The 6,000-nt window shown below is 42.8% G+C and overlaps 1 protein-coding gene across 3 annotated transcripts in view; it reads right to left on the minus strand.

The window, feature by feature from the left end:
- Positions 1-5,778, minus strand: part of LOC119661611 (cytoplasmic protein NCK1) — a 67,765-nt gene extending 61,987 nt beyond the window's left edge. For 2 of the 3 annotated variants that reach the window (XM_038071028.1, XM_038071026.1), the window contains exon 1: positions 5,492-5,778. The gene's annotated coding sequence lies outside the window, so the exon portion shown is untranslated. The other variant, XM_038071027.1, reaches the window with a different exon arrangement.
- Between the last annotated feature and the right edge of the window lie 222 nt (positions 5,779-6,000).

Raw genomic sequence — 6,000 nt, forward strand, 5'->3', positions numbered from 1 at the left:
GTGCAGCTATAAAGGGCAAATTGCCTATACGACCGAGTGACAGCTGGCATACATAGAGCCATCTTTCGTCTTCAGGTATGGCCATCGCAAGCCGGACCAGGGAATTTAGCTATTTCTAATATAACTTACCGAGACATCGTGGGACAACTAAAAACACAAAAACAACAACAACTTGTGGGTACGACCGTAACTCCCTCTAAATTATTTGTCTGCTTCTGACGTTTGAATAGTCACACCTTTCTGACTTGACTAGAAAGACCGCCTTGGTTTTAGCAATCTCAGCTATAAAAATCAAATTGCTGATACGACCGAGCGACAGCTGGCATGTATATGCCGAAAGCCTAGTCATTTTACGTCTTCACGTATGGTCACCGTAAGCCAGACCAAGGAAGTTGCCCTCTCTTCTGTAACTTTCCAGGACATCGTGGGACAACTAAAAACACAACAATAATGACTTTTGCAAGAACGTAGGCACCTAACCTAAGAAAAATATTTCCAAATTCAGGTACACTATACCGGCCTTCAGCATTTCGAGTTGGGTACTTTCCATGAGACTACGAAATTATCAAAGGATAGTATAGCAGTTTGGCTTTATCAAGAATGCAAAAATTGCAAATTCTCTCCCAGCAGTTCCATTACCTATCCCATCGGATAATACACTAATTCAATTTTGAAATTTGTGATGGTATGATCCCGTTTTCTAATAGAGCTTAGCCGGCTCATCTCGAAATAAAGAGCTCAACAGTCTTGACTTTTCTCTTTCGCTTTCCAGTTCCACATAGTATTTTCTGGAGTTTATTTCTGGAATTCTCCCAAACCTCTTATACCTATTGACATTGGAAGTTCCTATAGTAGACTAGTCTCCATTCTTAATGCTTTTATTGTTATTTTATTGATTTTCTGAGTTTTTGCAGCTCCTCAAAGTGATTTTAAACGGGAATTACTCCCCAAAATTCCGCATCAAAAAAATGTCTATCAAGCGAAATTCGAACCTGGGATAACAAGATCGAGAGGCTGTTACACGTGTGATACATGGGATGTAAGCAAACCCTCTAGGCGTCATTGATATACGCACCAGTTAGCTACCTCGTACCTAACTCGCGTATATGCAATGACATTCCTCGCTGCCTAAAAACTCGATTTGCTCCTCCTGTATGCGGTCTTCTTGGATTGGATACACTAGATAGCGAAAAGGGGATTTTATTTGTGGGACCCCAAAATGTTAGTTTTTTATTTTAATTTATATGAAATGGATGCTACTCATAATTTTTGTATAATCTGTCTGCTTTATTTAAGCATATCTTATTGCAAAGCTGCGTGTCATCTACATTGAGAACAAATGTTAGAAAGGAAATGAACTATGAATATCCAACTGGTTTACTGTCAACGATAAAGGGAACACTATTCAACAACCTGAAATATTACAAAAGATTGGCGGATTTTGACCATAAAGACAAACATCAAAGAAGCACCTGCTGACTTGTGTTAGCTTGCCTCTTTACAAGGCGGGTCTGTGGCATTTCATTATTTTAAACTTTTCATTGTCAAAATCAAATGCCTTAGATCGAGTGTATCACCAGAATGACCATGAGAAGCCAATCATTAACCAATATGGCGCTAGATGTTCACACGATTCGGACGAAATTTTCTGATAGGTCTTTCTATCTCAATTGTTATGGAGGCGCAACATATTTATGTAGTCCCATCTCCCGGTTTAACTACATGGCGATGCCTTTTATTAATTTTGTGTAAACATAAAACTACACATACTAAACGTACTACATATGTATTGGAAAAATGAACGTAGAAGTTTCTTACATAAGATGAACACAAAACCTTTATACCCGAAGCGCAAGCTTCCGATATTCCGGTAATGGATATCGTGACCGTAGTACCTCACCAGTCAGAAGTGAAGTGGAAATTATATCTGCAATGGATCTTTTTAAGAAAACTTCAAAGCTTAGAAGGTAACCACCAGAGGTAGCGATGATCTTCGGTAGTCAAAAATCGTCGCCTAGCTAGGAAAGGAATGCAAATAGTTCCCGCATAGAAATAATTGAACCAACCGTTCCAGCACTTGGGGATAGTATAACTGAACTGTGTAAGCTCATCAACGAGAATATCCACCAAAACATCCAGGCCTTGATAAGGAGCTTAAACTTGTCCTAAATTAGAGCACCTGAAGAGCGGGAAGAGAAAAATGCCGAACTGTCAAGAGGTAAAGTCACGTGAGAAACGTAGCCGACACCTCCTCCATAAAGCAAGTGAGAAAGCGAGGAAACGAAGTAGGGAAGCTCTCAGTGAGCCCTCGTGGCTCCAGGAAGCAAGCAAAAAGGAAACATCTCTTCACTTAGGTAAGCTGAGTGGCGAAAATAAGGTTGAAACATGAGACCCCAGCGCCTGCAATAGTGGAAGAAATCAACACTTGCAGCTCGAAAAATTGATAAGGGCTACCTATAAAGGAGGAAAAAGGACAGGAGAAAAAAAAAACGGAAATAATACTTATTTCCTAGAAGGGGGATATGCCCTTCACAGTTATCCTCTGAAAGTTAACAGCAGATCTGAAACTTACGGACTTTCGTGATAGTGTAAGCACGTCAGAATTTAGTATATACGGCGGGAAATGTGTGGATAGTTTTTGCGGCAAAGTGAAAGAGGTGTTGGCGGAGATAGGTTAGTGCCAAAAATATGGATGACCGGTACTATGGCAGCGAAGGAACTGAACAGTGCCCGGGAAATAAGGTTGATAAAAATCAACCTTAACCGTTGCCCAGGACTTGCTTTGACAGACCGTTCGAGAATCGAATGTTCCGGTTATTTGTGAACAATGCTGAAATTACAACAGTACAACCTGGATTACGGATGTGCCTGGTAAAGTCGCGATATGACCATATGAAAAGCGCAAAAATCAACGGCGTCCTTATCTGCAGGTCCTACGTTCCTCCCAGTTTCACAATAGCACGACAGAGAGTTCAATGTCAGACGCTGCAGATTGTAGGCCTAAAATAATTGCGTGGTCCGGGTTAGGGGAACAGGGTGACGATCACCAGGGACAAAATCCTCATCGAGAATTTTGCGAAGCTGGGCATCGTACTAGTATACTGGTTGCGCACCAACCTTTCGAGGTAGGAATTTAGACTTGATTCTCGATCTGACATAACTGAACACCTAGTAGGTGGGAGGGATGGTCTGGGAGTGAGTGAGAGCTACATCCAAAGTGATCATCATTCCATCTGTCTCGACACTGGAAAAGTAGGAAGCGACAACCGAAAGCGCACTTCCAGTGAAATAGGCGGAACGATTGGCGGCTTTACTTGGAATTTCGATGAAGAGACATTCCTTGGGGCCTTAAAAGGAGATCATAGTTCGAATGGAATAATAGCTATGGAAATGATGGGTCAACTGTGTCAGCATATAACAGGGTTGGCTTCGCAATAGAAAACCGGATTGCTAGTGGAAACATGAAGTTCCGACGTTGATATCATCATATCGAGTAAGGAGACTTTGCAGAAGGGCAAGAGGTAAGCCGAAATATCCGGAATTAAAGGGATAATATGGAATCTTTGGAGAAAGGAGGGTTGCTGCGTCGATGCTAATATTAATCCGTGGGGCCCTGCCGACAGGATTCTAATGAACAAGATACGTAGGCGGTTTTTGTTGGGAATAATTACAACCCCTTTTCTACAACAGGAAGGGAGAAGGCACCCGATGATGCATCAGGATATCTTTTTGATTCCTGAGTTTATTGAGAAGGAATTCCAGTAAATCTGCGGAAATATTGGTCTCGGGGTTGGACGGGATTCCGGAAAAGGCTGTCAAGGCTGTTAAGATCAAGCCCGAGTGGATCACAAGCACATTTGAATCATGCATGAAGGAAGGAATATTTCCTGAATAATTGACGCCAGACTCGTTATGTGACTGTTCGTGTAGAATTCCTGGACCGCAAGGAAATTTCAAGGAGAACCTGTTGTTCTTGGGACTCTAATTGCCAATGCAGTCTTGCCGGCTTTTTCTACAATTATTCTGCTCGATTACCGGGTGGTTGAGACAATGTTATTTCATGTAATTCCATAAAGAAACCTGTGTAGATGTATCAAGAGCAGACCTTAATAATCATTTGCCTCCCTAAGGGTCCCGCCCTTGAAAACCGTTTACTCCTGAATTCCATCTGCTACGACGTCTCTGAGTAAATCAATGAACTTGTGAATCCCGAAGTCCGCCACTCTTTCATATATATTTTTTTTATTTATCTCTTTGTACAGTCATTCACATAAAATATCAACCATGTCAGAAGCCTCACACGGATATGCAGAAATTCGAAATTCAGACCAGGAAATACCCAATAAACTACCCACGACAAGCATTTATTGATTAAACATATTTGCACAGGTACACATTTTCCGTATTTTCTCCGGAATGTTTGCTATCCACTCGTTTTCCACAGAATCAGAGCAGCTTCAAGAGCTGTTCGCAAGATGCGACCGCTGATGCACAACCTGCGGAGTCACTGCCCCGAGTTATAAACAAATCAACACAGGGGAAGACAATGCCTTCCTTGGTATTCACTAACAATTGTTTGCGCAAAAGATGATTAGAGCTTTCCCATTCGGAGGCAAGCTAATCAGTTCTGCTGCAGGTACCGCAGCCAATCGATACTCGGCGACAAGGGCAGGAGGCTGCAGGCGGAACCGCACAGCATATGGGAAACAAGGCTCATATTTTGTACAAGTACAGGCCGGAAAGACATACCGCTCGTCCAGGACCGGCTTCCGCGTGAAATCTTGCGCCGATTCCAATTAGGCGCTCCAACCACCAAAGGCATTGTTAATTACTGGTTGAAGTGCATCACCTCCTATGCCGAAAAAAGCCATTACATACCCGTCCGTGACATCAATTCGCGACGACGTCGTCAAGTGCCGCACTTTGCACAATCACAGAATCGCCCCCGGAGGCAATCCGTCACCGCGTACGCCTCGTTTGATGCGACCGTGTCCCCAAATCCACAAGGAGTCTCACACTTTTCGACTTTAATACCTTCCGCACCCGGAACAGACGTGAGTGGCACCGTAATCCAGGGAAAACCCAAAGCTGCTTCAAAAACTCCAAAGACTTTACAGTACGGTCACAAGAAACGACATTTCACTCGCTTTTCACGGCTTCCGACAAAAACTCCGGAATTGAATCCACCCTCGTCAAAAAAGGAGTCGCTGTTTCGCTTGAAAATGCACAACTCGACGACAATTTTCAGACCGGGAGCCCCGCACTCAGGGCGCAGGCGTCTACGAACGCAACTATGGGATCCTTAGGGAGATTTCAATTTCGAGGAGTGACGGGTGACGACCCCGCTCTCGTTCCCGTTGCTGTCCTTCGTCCTTTGGGGTGTGTTTGCTGCACTCGCACCCCCGCCCGCCTTTCACCCGATAACGTGTGCACAAACGACCAGCTAAGCCCTCGAAACGCCCGTCGCAAGTGAAATTTTCACTGAGCCAACCTTTTAACTCTTTTTCCGTCGAATTCCGCACAAACTCCTTACACTGCCTACCCTAGCTTCACTTCACTCTAATACCTTTCACCGGATTCAATATTTCGATATTTTACTATTGGAAATTACCGACAAAAAGACAATCCGAGGAAATTGCACGCCCGACTTCTCGAATCTTAAGACACTTTTCTTCTCTCCCTCCCTTTTGATGTTCTGTTCGGCGTACATTCACAATATGAGCCGGAGTTCATTTCGTTTGGTTCATTGTTGATGAATGAATTTCTAGTGCAACGACGTGAAGTTAGTACAGTTCGTGTAGCTGCCGGAAAATCTGAAGGAAAATCAACAGAATATTTTTATTTCAATAGAATTTGAATTTTTCAAACAATCATTTAAGAACTAATATATAATTTCACTTGCTATTTATTGCCAAAACCATAAAATGAAATTATTTGAAGAAGAAACCACACCCCACATTAGATCTTGCTCGATTTACAGAATTTAAGTCGCTTTTTAAG

The sequence above is a fragment of the Hermetia illucens genome, chromosome 1 (genome assembly GCF_905115235.1).
Source record: "Hermetia illucens chromosome 1, iHerIll2.2.curated.20191125, whole genome shotgun sequence".
Taxonomy (NCBI): domain Eukaryota; kingdom Metazoa; phylum Arthropoda; class Insecta; order Diptera; family Stratiomyidae; genus Hermetia; species Hermetia illucens.